Source organism: Psittacula echo (genome assembly GCF_963264785.1).
Source record: "Psittacula echo genome assembly, chromosome: 1".
NCBI classification, from domain to species: Eukaryota; Metazoa; Chordata; class Aves; order Psittaciformes; family Psittacidae; genus Psittacula; species Psittacula echo.
In genome coordinates, this window is record NC_137735.1 from 113,562,711 (window position 1) to 113,575,117 (window position 12,407).

General features: G+C 42.1%; 1 protein-coding gene across 5 annotated transcripts in view; it reads right to left on the bottom strand.

The window, feature by feature from the left end:
- CNOT4 (CCR4-NOT transcription complex subunit 4) overlaps positions 1 to 8,866 on the bottom strand; it is an 84,327-nt gene extending 75,461 nt beyond the window's left edge. For 4 of the 5 annotated variants that reach the window (XM_080616204.1, XM_080616201.1, XM_080616206.1 and 1 more), the window contains exon 1: positions 8,531 to 8,866. The gene's annotated coding sequence lies outside the window, so the exon portion shown is untranslated. Of the gene's footprint in view, positions 1 to 4,496; positions 4,683 to 8,530 lie in introns of all 5 variants that reach the window. The other variant, XM_080616202.1, reaches the window with a different exon arrangement.
- Positions 8,867 to 12,407: the final 3,541 nt, after the last annotated feature.

Consider the following 12,407-nt stretch of genomic DNA (forward strand, 5'->3'; position numbering starts at 1 on the left):
CATTCTTTAGCCAATAAGATTGTAATCATAGAAATCAGTACGAAGCAGAGCTCAGAATTACAAGCCTAAGTATTTTAGGCAACAACTTTCAGAAGTTATCGATTATGGTTCACTTTTATCAGACAAATAAAGATAAGAAATTCTGAAATCTGCACAAATGAAGATGAATGTGGAAACTACAATCACAAGACTGTCCCAAGGGTAGAAGTTACATTAGAAGGAACTAAACCCTATTGCTTTGGTTTATGCTTATTGTAACTAAACACAGAAGTGTAAGGACTCCAGATAAGAACATTGCATCACTGCTTTCAAATGAAGGTTGTGTTCCACAATGGGATAAAAACTACAAAGTTTAAGGACTCACAGATTAAACAATAACAAGATATAAACACTTACACATAGTCCAGTCTAAAACTGGTCAAAACAAGTTGCAGTATTACAGCAGATATCCATTTTGTATTTACAAAAAATGAAGTTTTATTTGAAAAGTAAACCAGAGTTCAAACATTTAACCTAGAAACACTTCAGAGGATGTGAGAATTGATCTATCATTCCCTCCACACACCTACTAGAAATCCAGAAAAGTAGCTGTTTTATGCAATAGTCACTCACATCATAAATTCCCATTCCAACATATTTTGTACAGAAGCTACAATCTTCTGCTTCTACTTTTCAGGGAAATATGTATCTGTTACTAAACAACAAAAGCTGAGAAAGATCAGGACCCGCATTCAGGGACACACCTTTATCCCAGTGGGGAACAGAATGTGTAACTGCTTGAAGATAACATATATGCTGTCATAAACAAATTCTAGAGACAGTCACATACAAAACAATTGTCTTACAAGAAAAAAAGAAGAAAAGGAAAGCAAGAACATTAAGAAGTATCTTGGGGAAACAGCTTTCCAGGTCATTTTCTAAAAACGCTGGGCAGAAATGGAAAACTAATTTAGTATTCTAAAAGAAACGATCTAGTAAAATACTCAAAAGCAGAGCATCAGTTTTCAAACTTAAGTAGGATGTGTAGTACTGGCTTTATACAAATTCCTTCTACTGCTACCTCAACTATATGGAGCTGCATTAACTCAGGCAGGTGAAGTTATGAAGTCATTTGATATGTGCAGAGCGCTGAATTAAATCCCAAACAACTAATCTGTCAGACTATGACAAATATATGCTATAAAAAGCACAGAAATTCAAGTTGACGACAAATGCACTTGCCCAGAATATTCTTTAAATGCTGTGACTTTTTAATACTAACAGGAACAGTTCCAAGTTTCTGCTGATCAAGAGCAGCTGAATACAGTTCCTTTACAGAAGCAAAAGCCCACATGAGAGGCGAACTAACCAGAACCCATATGAAATTCAAATAACTGCCTTAAGACAATGAAGAAATTGCTACTACACTTAAAATTCCTCTAGCTGATGTCAGCTCTGTTTGAGGGGATGCTCTAATATCTGGCTTTATAGCTAGTAAAAAAACCCAACAACCAAATACAAACACCACCACCAAAACAGTGACACCAAATCCTTCTCCTTTCTTGTACTTTCATACACTAGGGTCTTTCCTGAGCCTATAAGTCTCAGAAAAAATGGTACTGTCAAAAGTTGCTGCACAGCACCTCTATGGAAGTTACCTTCACCACACTTTCAGAGTTGGCACACACTGAACACAGCAGAAACAGCAGCTGGTTGCTCCTCTCAACCAGCAAGTGGCTTATTTATTAAGTATGGATGACTACAGCACTGCAAGTGCCAAAAGGAACCTGCCTGTCTCACCTTGTCCTACCAAATTACGTTTGAAAACAAATTTTGCTCTGACTCTACTCAATAGTTTAATATACATATGTGCAAAGAATTTTAAAAGACTCATGGTAACTGGTATTAATGATAACTAGAGAGAGACAGAGTACGCTTTTTACTTCTAAGAGCCTGTTTTCTGATTTTCCTGATTTTTTCTTTTATTATACTCCATATAACTAAGCTCAAAAAAATAGAAGCCTGAAGGCTTCCTTATAAAGATGGCTGCATGGAGTTCTCTTTTTGATCCTCAAACTCAAAAACACTTAACTGGTTTCCAAAAATGAGATACTCTTGTCTACAGAACCAATTCTAAGCAGTTTCTGCCTAAGGCATGGTATTCTCTTAAGACTGTCAGAAAGTCACATGGTCACACAACGCAGCTGGTTCTTACCAAGTTTCACTGTGCTATGTATTTATATAGTAGTAACCAAAGCAATAGCTCTCATACAAGGTATGACACTGCTCCACCCCCGGGGAATCACGAGCCCCAAGGTTAAATCAGAATGAGACCATGAGCAAAAGAATTAAGAAATTAATGGCTTTGAAAGGGCTCAATTAGCGTAGAAAGCCACTACGCTAGTGAGAACATGAGAACAGACCTACCTTGAAGCATGCTTTCAAGTACAACTACTATTCAAGACAAAAATGAAACTGTAATCTAGCCAGAAGATGATCAAGGTCCTTTCCAACCCTAACTATTCTATGATTCTATGATTCTATGTGCACAAGACAGTCAGATGAGTATAAAAGCTGGTATTTCCTTAAACTCTCCAGCTGTTCCTCCATATTTTCAATGTACACTAACAGTTACGTAAAAGAAAACCAGTGTTCATCCTTGTTTCAGACTTACCACCTGATGTTCCAGAACCAGTTTGCCACTAACTCTGAAACCACATTAATGTTAAATGTTTTATTAAATGAAAGTATTAGCAAAGAAACTTTCAAAGATGGGAAGAAGCTATAATTAATTTATCAAATGTGGTTCCTCAGTTACAACTTCCTTGACCCTTAACCTAGGATGAAGTTTCGTAAAACGAAAGCTTACTTTCTTAGGCAAAGGGACTCACTTACTAAGCAACCAACAGAGGTGCATGCAAGCAGGCTCCTTCAACGCAGCAGCAGTTATATGATAAATGGCAGTAAAATTAAGTCACTAAGACAAATTGGATTAATGCTGCTGGGCCTCTCTCATTCAGACCAGTGCTTTTAACATAACTCCAACAGTTTAGGGGCCCCTACAGTTCACACTGATTGGGGAAAATGCATTCAAATTAACTGTCACTCAAGTTGACCTATAAACACTAGTTTTGACCTAGCAAGCTCAGGCTTTCCACTGTATGCTAGTTTAAGAGCTCTCAGAGGACACTTTTTTCATGAATGAGATACTGAAGACTAATTCTAGATTTCATTCAATAATAGAAAAAAAAAAAAAGGAAGAAGTCACACGTAATGGAGCAGTAGCTATTCAAAGAGAGTAGCTTCTATTTTTGCAACATCCAACAATCCAAGGTAACTTCTACAGATCGTGTAGAAGTTTTATGTCTTTGACAGGCACAGCTGTAGCTACATATACCTATCATCACTTATTACATTTGGAGAGAAAGAGAAAGAAGATACATGAACACTTTCTTCACACATCTAATGATTTGTGCCATGTACTTCTTTCCTCATCCTATTTTTCTAAATTTCTAGGCTGTATTGCAAAACAGAAACTCTGAACAACAGAGCTATCACATGCTTCCCTGTCTGGGACACTACCTTCATCAAAACTTCTATAACAAACTCCCTCAGGTGGGCAGCTCCAAAGCACATACAATTGAATTACTTCCTCCCATTCTTGCACTCAAATTTTGCTAATTTTTTTTAAAGATGGTACTATTGTAACATGTAATAGGAGATGGGCTTAGAAGTAACCATATTACTCCACCTTCAAGTACAATATCTCACACTTGCAGTTTAAAATTAATATACACCAATCTTGTGATTAAAAATTGAAAAAGATCTTGGGGATCTTGCAATTTAAAATTAACATACATGGTTCAAACAGGATTCACATCAAATCTACATTGGTCATAGAAACTTGAAACCAAAACACAACATGTAGCCTCCTTTCTAATAAAGTTCATCTGTTGAATTCAGTGTTCCTGAAACAAACTGCCCAGCTTCTTGCTTTTCCACTGCATTAAATTGGGAAACTGGTAGCGAGTCTTCCTATGTAGTGTATTTTGTCCTACAATGAGAGAGATTGCTACCCTTTAAGTTATTACTTCTCTGTATCAAATCTTGCATGGAAGAAACCACTTAAGAACACACACTGGGAAAACTAAAAGCCCCTTCTGTGAAGCAAGGAAGAGATTAGAGCTCAGTAGTCTGAAACATAAGATTAAGTTGCAGTCCACCTCAAACAAGGCCTAAAAATGTGCCAAAGTAAAACCAGGGATGAAACACTGCTTGAAGACCACAGAGAACACTCACTTCCATCACATTTTTTGGTCATTCCTATAAATCTCCTGAGATTCTCTTCAGAATTTGAAAAATTCATTAGAAGAAATTTAATGTCAAGAAAGGGAAGCGTGCTGTCATTTTCAGTTTCTCCCTATGCACTTCATCTCTTCTGAAAAAAACGAAATCACCACCCCAAATTCCTAGTGCTAATAATAAATGCTCGCAATCAAATAGATATTGCATGTTACCTTCCAGCAATCAAGGACTGCTAATCTGTGATGAGCAAAACACGCATAGCCCAGAAGGGGACAGTCCAAGGAACCGTGCTGAAGTAGTCCCATAACCAAGACGCTTAGAAGTACAGTTACTTTGTATCAGGTATTGCAGTCAAATGGAACCCATTTCCTATTAGGCATCTGTTCTTCTTGAGATAGCTGCAAGACAGAATAAACTGATGCTGGGATCACAGCATGCTGTAAGACCACTCACAGACAGCTGAAGTTTTCCCTTCTTCCCTTGAAAAAAAAAAAAAAAAAAAAAACAAAACCAAAAAACCAGATCAAAACCAGACAGCACTGCTCAGGGCACAAGCCTCAGCCAAGACCTAAGCTCCATTTCCACCAAGTTCAGTAGCACATTTGCTGTATCTCTACATCTACCTTGATTTTTAACTTGGTGACTAAAAGGAAAAAAAAAAAAACCAAAACAAACCCTTATGCTGACCCCAACACACCTTTCTCCAGTTTGAAACCAACAGTTTCCAACAGTTGAAGCAACAGTTGAAGTTCTTAATAAAATACAAAAATGACTGATTAATCATTATGAAATTAACACTAACATGTCCAGCTCCAGAATAAAACCACAGTACATAGCTTTCAGGATATAAAGAAAGTGATGAGGAGGAGTGCCGCTGTCTTTGCCTGCACCCTCCTAATGGCTTTGGATGCAGGCTTTCTCAATTTGTCAAAGCATGTGCATGAGAGCTTATGAATGTGTTATTTTGTACATGTCTGTTTACGAAACACTTGTAAGCTCCATTAAAATGATAGATTCCTACAAGAAATACCTTGGAGTTGTCATGTTTACAGAAAAGTGAAGGGGAAGGGAAAAAAAGAATCAAAACAAAACCACACACACCACCACCAGAGATACTTATCTTAATACTACGTGAAAATCACTAGTTTAAAAAATAATTATTTCCATTAAGCTGGTGTAGCCGGCATAGTAAGTCAGTCAAAAATACGTATTCTAAATGTTCACTAAATTAGCAGAATCTTTGATACTACTCTTAAAAAAACTGTAAGGATTCCCTTTTCAAACTCACACAAGAAAAATAGCACCTGACAAAACCAAGCACAAAGTTTATGGCACGACATAACAAAACCCATTTTGATACAAACATGCACCTAACTGACCTAAACAGTTTAATGCAAAAATACATACATGTTTTTACTTGCAGAGGTTATATTCGTATTTCCAGATAGATACTCATACTGCCCTCCCAATTTGCTTACAGGAAGATCCAGAAGGTCTGAGCAGCATAGAATCATAGAATAGTTAGGGTTGGAAAGGACCTTAAGATCATCTAGTTCCAATCCCCCTGCCATGGGCATCTCAAGCCATACCACACTATTTGCTGCTATACTGCATTTTCCAAGTCTGTCAAGTGTTTATAGTTGCTGAAATGTTAACAAATGCTAACCAACCTCCTGAAATGAAGAAATTCCTGGACTATTCTCCAAGAACCAGAAGAGGGGGGCACAGAGAGATGGGGGTCTGTTTATTCACAGATCTCTGACTCCTCACCCGGTTTCTATCCAATAGAAATGGGACAATGCAGGAAGAAAGTTAGACACTGGAAAGCAAAGAAAGCATCAACATCTTTAAAGAGCTGAAACACTCAGGACATTAAAGAAAGGTAAGTTATGCAGTCTTTCACATGCACTTACTCAAGTTCTCAGCAATACTAAATAGCTGCAAGCAAGGACAAAAGGTGGTTTGTACAACCTGAGACACTGTTCACCATGTGGAAGTTGAAGAACTCTTGATCCTAGCGGTCTTGCTGAGCAATTAATTTCCTTCCAACATGGGGTAAGGCCTATAGATCAGCCTCATCCTAACAGAACAACAAATTTACTCGTCCAATGCCTAAGATGCAATCTACAATCATTCACTTCACAGTTACCTGCGCTTACAAAACACTGCCTGTTTGAAACAACCTCATTTATTTCTGAGTTAAGCAAAATTTTGAGAAATAGTTCTCGGAGTTAAGCCTTCAGGGCCCACACTGAAGATCATGGTCAGTGATTTCAAAACATTTCATTCACAAAGAATATCCTAACTTTCCTGAACAACAGCCATGAAGGACATCATGTACCTGTTTATAATGAATATTTTTAACTAAACAAAAAAGCCATGTACCTGTGTATATCCTGTCATCAGCTTCACTAACCCAAGCATTTTATTTAGTGAGCACCATATAGCTGTTCTTAAACTTTCTGACGAAAAGGTACCAAGAAATTCATAGAACCCTATTCCTGATAGGCACTAACCACCTTTTCTCTATAAAGGGACAAGCTGTTAGGATCCTCCAAGACTCATCCATTTGAAAAGCTAATTAAGAGGCACCTGAAGAAACATGGAAGTTAAAAGTCAAGATGAGTTTATCATTGCATTCCCCCTTTCCAAAACAATCCCTACCCCTAGAATGAACTTTGTTTCAATTCAGCCAAGTTCAACTGCTAAGCATTTCTAAATGCTTGCATGTGTTCATCTTGCTTATGAAACAGAAACTCCATCACAGAATCCCAAAAGCCTAAGATATAACAGATCTTAGACCATGCACGAGTTTGCCACATTACTAGATGCTAAGAAACTAGAAGTATATTTGAGTATTTGTAGGCCATCTGAAACTAATTCACCCTCTCAAGACAAACTGCTATTTTATTCTCTGCTCTTCATGAACGTATACTTTATTTTCTTCTTTTTCCTTTTTTTTTTTTTTTTTTTTTTTTAAGGAGCTTAAAGGTCTAGAAGGAATTTTATTCTTCTACATATTTGTATTTTGGTATGAGCTTCTCTTCTGTTAGTGCCAGTCACCATGTTTACAAGAATGTGGAGTCAAAATAAAAAGATGTTGGAGTCAAGGCATTTTAAAGCCAAAACAAAATACACACAAATAAAACACAGCAAGTTGAAAATCCGTATGGGCTCAGTAAACATGTGACTGGCCAACATTAACTTCTAGAACTTTTGGGCAGAAGTAAGCTAACATCTGCAGGCTTTGAGTTTCCACAGTTTTAACTAGCTGATGGATATTGCTTACATTAACATATGCTCTAAAGAGAATTGCTTCTCCTATGAACTAGTACTTGATATCACCATACTGACACAAATATATAAACCATGGACAATTAAATCTTTTCAGGTACAGTAACGCAGCATTTTAAGATAACTATCTAGCGTATTTTCCCTCCCCTTTTACTGTACAGACGAAGGCATCAGCAGCTCACTTTCAGACTGGCAGGTAGAGCTGTACGACCGTCGCTGGAAGTAGAATGAGAACCTGAATGCAGCCTTGTCATTTGCTTCTGCTAACGCACAAAATGAAAAGAGCTTCTAGGATTTTGCAAGTAGGAGACGTAAAGTTACGTACCGGTTATTTTACTGACACACAAATCTCGGGAGGTTACACGGACCGTCCAAAATAACACCAAATATAAGAGGCTGCCATTTACCATCTGTTTGCCTCTCTCAGGAAAAAAAAAAAAGTGCAGATCACAAGAACAAATGGAGCCTAGCTCCAGGGAGAAGGAAGAAGTGGAGAGAGGAAATTTCCACGCAAATCCTAAGTGAATCACGCCGCGATCCCCGCGCCCAGCCGCTCCGGCCTCTCCCGGCACAAGCGAGCGGCTCCGGGGGCACCGACCCCCCGCGCGCCCGGCCGGCGGCCCGGCCCGGCCCAGAGGCTCTCCCACGCTGCGCAGGGAGGAAATAAACACAACCTCCCCCGGCAAGCTGCATGGAGAGAGCCCCCGGCCCCAGCGACCCCGGGGAGGAGCCGCCTGCTCGCCCTCCCCACACGGCCCGGTGTCCTCCGCGCACGGCAGCGGACCGGCGCGTCCCCCCCGCCGCCGGGGCTGGCACCGGGGGGTGGGCTGAGGCCTTCGCCGTCCCAGCGAAGCCTCGGCGCTCTCGTAGTCACAGCGGCCCGACTCCCCCCCCCCCGCCTCTCCTTCCCTCCCTCCTTCCTTCCCCAGCCCGGCCTTCAGCTCGCACTCACCCGCCTTCCTCCTCCCTGCCCGACCCGCGGTGCGTGTGCGCGGCTCTCCCTCACGCTGCCCGGCGCGGCGGGGGCGGGCGGGTGGGTGGGTGAGCGTGCGGGAAAGGAGACGAGGGGAAAGGAGGAGAAGGGTGGGGAGGGAAGGAGAGAGGCGGCGAGAAAAGAGAAAAACGGGAGGGAGAAAACCGAAGCGACGCTCCTGGGACGGGACCTGCGGCGGCGGCCGGCCGGGCGCTTGAGTGGCTGCTCCGACGACCTTTACGCGAGAGACCAGTAATCTCCGAGCTCGGGGCGCTCCGCTGCCAGCCCGGCCACCATCTTACATTAGGGAGACTTGCCCCGGACGCCGCCTCCCGTTGCGCTTGCGCCGTCGACAGTGGGCGGGCAGCAACGGCAGGAGGGAGCGAGCCGCGACAGCAACGACCGCGACGGCGCTGGGCATGACGGAACTTGTAGGCGGCGGCGCCAGCACGGATTGCTCGGGAGAAGGCGGTGCCTGCTGTGAGGTCCCGAGCCGGGTCCCCTCTCCTGTCGCCGCCGTCGCCCGGATGCGGCCGTGGACTCCAGCCCCTCTCTCCAGGCAGGGCCGCCCCACTTCCCAGCGCGCCGCTCCAGGGAATCCCAGCCGTAAAGCCGCTGCACTTCCAGCCACCTGTTGCTGGCCATTAAACCTCCGCAGGTCTGAAGTACTGGGCTGGTTTTTTTGTTATTATTATGTTCCACTCTCATTGATGCTCCCTTGGGTTCTTTTCCTCCGTCAGGTCGAAGCAATCCCGTCTGCCTTCTCCCAAGCCACCCTCAGACCTGTTCGGCTGTGGGCTATAATATCCGGGGGGAGAATGTCCTTTCGGAAAGCGGCTGTCAGTCAGCCAGGACAGCTGCCGCGGCTTTTAGCTCAGGGCTGGATGCGGCTCCCACGAAACTCAACACAGGCAGCAGTTTCTCACAGCGCCTCCTTTCCCTCACATGCCGGGACAGCGGGACTGCGCCCTGCCCTGCCCCGCCCCGGTCGCCGTCTCCTGTCCCGCTCCTGCCAGGGCCCCAGCTTTGCCAGCCTAGCTCCCCGAGAAGACACCTCCGCGCTATGTCCCCACTTATTTTTTCGCCTTTTATTCGCCTTTTTTTATGCGCCTTTTTTCGCCTCTATTTTTTTCCAGCCTCACAGGATGCAAACAGGAGGACTCGGAGTGACAGGGATCGCTTCTCTAATGAGGACATCTATTTCTGAAGGTGCAAAGTTTGGAAACCTCTTCCATGTCCCCCTGGTTCCTGGGACACTGTGCTGCTGTCCTGCTAGGCCCAGCTTCAGGTGACCTGGCCAGCACTTCCCTGTGCCCAGGTATGGCTTTGCCATGGTGGTGCTGCTCCTTCGATGAACAAGTTGCTGCTATTATTAGGATTTTCCAAGCCCATGCCCCATTTGGAACAGAGCCCAATGGCACAGAAAGAGGTGTTTCCCTGGTTTTTCTCTCTTCATTTGCAAAATCCAGGCAAATTCTGTTTTCATTCATAGGGGTTGTAAGTAATTTTGACAGAAGCAACTTCTTGCTCTCCTTGTCAAGTAGAGAAGTAGAGATGTTTCCCCTGCCCAAAAAGCATTTTTTATTTCTTATTTTGTCTTTGTGTTGTCAGAAACTTGCACAAACCACATTGTTTCTGACTTCTCTTTCTACCACAGACAGGGGCCTGTTAAAACTGAACCCATAACTCTCCCTTCCTTTTTCCTGTAATCCCGGTGCCACACGAAGGACCTCATCATCTCAGCTAACAGACGAAAAGAGCGCTTTTACTCACTGCCTTTACTGCTATCCAGTGTCTCTCCTTGCACTGGCATCCTGAGCTCTCCAAACAGGCAACCTTGGTGTTTCATTATCACTTATCTCCAGTGCACAAGCTATTACTACTTCTGCCATGAAATTAACCACCTGAGAATTTTACTTATTTCAGAAATGGATAGGAAAGAGAGGTTTTCATGACACAATGCACTGGCATAATTATTTTGTTTAGTGGCATGATTTTTTTTTCTTCACCTATGCATCTTAGATTGAAGTGTAATACTAGTACAGCCAAGTGCAATATGCTCATCCTACTAACAGTAAAGTGCCTTATCTTGGCATATTTTATTCTTCTCCCTAAAACAAGTTAACATTACCTTATGCATATTAAATTTTATATTGATATACATATATCCACAACAGGAAAGCTCTGTGAATTAACTTTACCACTTCTGACTGTAGGCAAGACCCAGGTCTGCATAAACATAAGTTCTGTTTTCAGCAGTAGTCTTGACATATGAACACAAAGGCAATGTTCTTTTGAAAACAAAACATACAATGGAATATAAACACCTATAAATGTGAGAAATTCCATGGTTCTCTGCATACGTATTCAACTGTAACATATACTCCATAATACATAGCTACATATTAATCAAATTCAGGTGACTATATATATATATAAAATAATGTATTTCCCCAAAAGTTAATACCTTTCACATTTTCACATCAACCTATGTATAAAGCATTAGGTTTCAGAAGTACCCATTATGTTAGTAACTTATATATGTAATGTAATTGTTGACACATCTAATACCTAGGAATGTTTCCTGTTGAATAAAAGCAAGTAGTCTGACTTGGAAAGAAAGATTAAAAATAATAAATCTGAAAGGTGCACTTCTTAGACAGAGTTGAAGCTGTTTGTTAAGTGAATTCTGTAATTTCTTTTAATCCAGTACTGAGGAGTCTTTCCCTTAGTAAGAGTCTGCCCATATCCCTTTGCTGAGCCCTGCATGCACACAAATTTCAGCAGCATCCAATAATAATGTAGAAAAAAATCTACATGGCTGAAGATTTCTTTGGATGATGTTACTGAAGGTTACCCATAGCCCTGCTACCACCTTTGCTTTAATCTGGTAGGAATAATTCACTAGGCCATCATGTGGACATTGTAAGATTCAAGATATCTTTAAATTAATTATTTTCTTGCCTTTAAGTAATTGTAATTGTTTTCATTAGATTAGTCTTACATAGCCACATTTTGTCACCTTACTTGCTTCTGGAAATGTGTGCTTTTCATTTGTTTTGAACAGGTCTGATGACTGAGCAGGACTGTTTCTAAGAAATTGTTTCCATATCTACAAGGAAAAGCTTTTAGAATACGTTTTCTTGGGAATAACCAAATGTGTGCTAGCTAGAGTAAAAATGTGTATCTGTACAATCTATTCATTGTAGTTTCCCTGTGACTTGTTGTATACTCACCGTTGTGCATTGATTACCACCGTGTGCTGGGAGGGTGTTCTTCCAGGCAATGCTCCATGGCCACTGTCTCATGGAACAAATCACAGAATGGTTTGAGTTGGAAAGGACCACAAAGATCATCTAGTTCCAACCCCCCTGCCATGGGCAGCGACATGTTGCACTAGACCAGGTTGCTCCAAGCCCCGTCCAACCTGGCCTTGAACACTGCCAGGGATGGGGCAGCCACAACTTTTCTGAGCAACATGTGCCAGTGTCTCACCACCCTTCTTCCTATTATGTAAATCCATTTCCCCTTGTCCTGTCACTACATGCCCTTGTAAAATGTCCCTCTCTAGATTTCTTGTTGGCCCTCTTTAGGTACCAGAAGGCTGCTTAAGGACTCCACACAGCCTTCTCTTCTCCAGGCTGAACAACCCCAACTCTCTCAGCCTGTCTTCATAAGAGAGGTGCTCCAACCCTCTGATCATCTTTGTGACCTTCCTCTGGACTCACTCCAACACGTCCACATCCCTCTTATGTTGAAGATACCAGAACTGCACACAGTACTCCAGGTGGGGTCTTATGAGAACAGAGTAGAGGGGGAGAATCACCTCCCTCGACCTACTGGCCATGCCTCTATT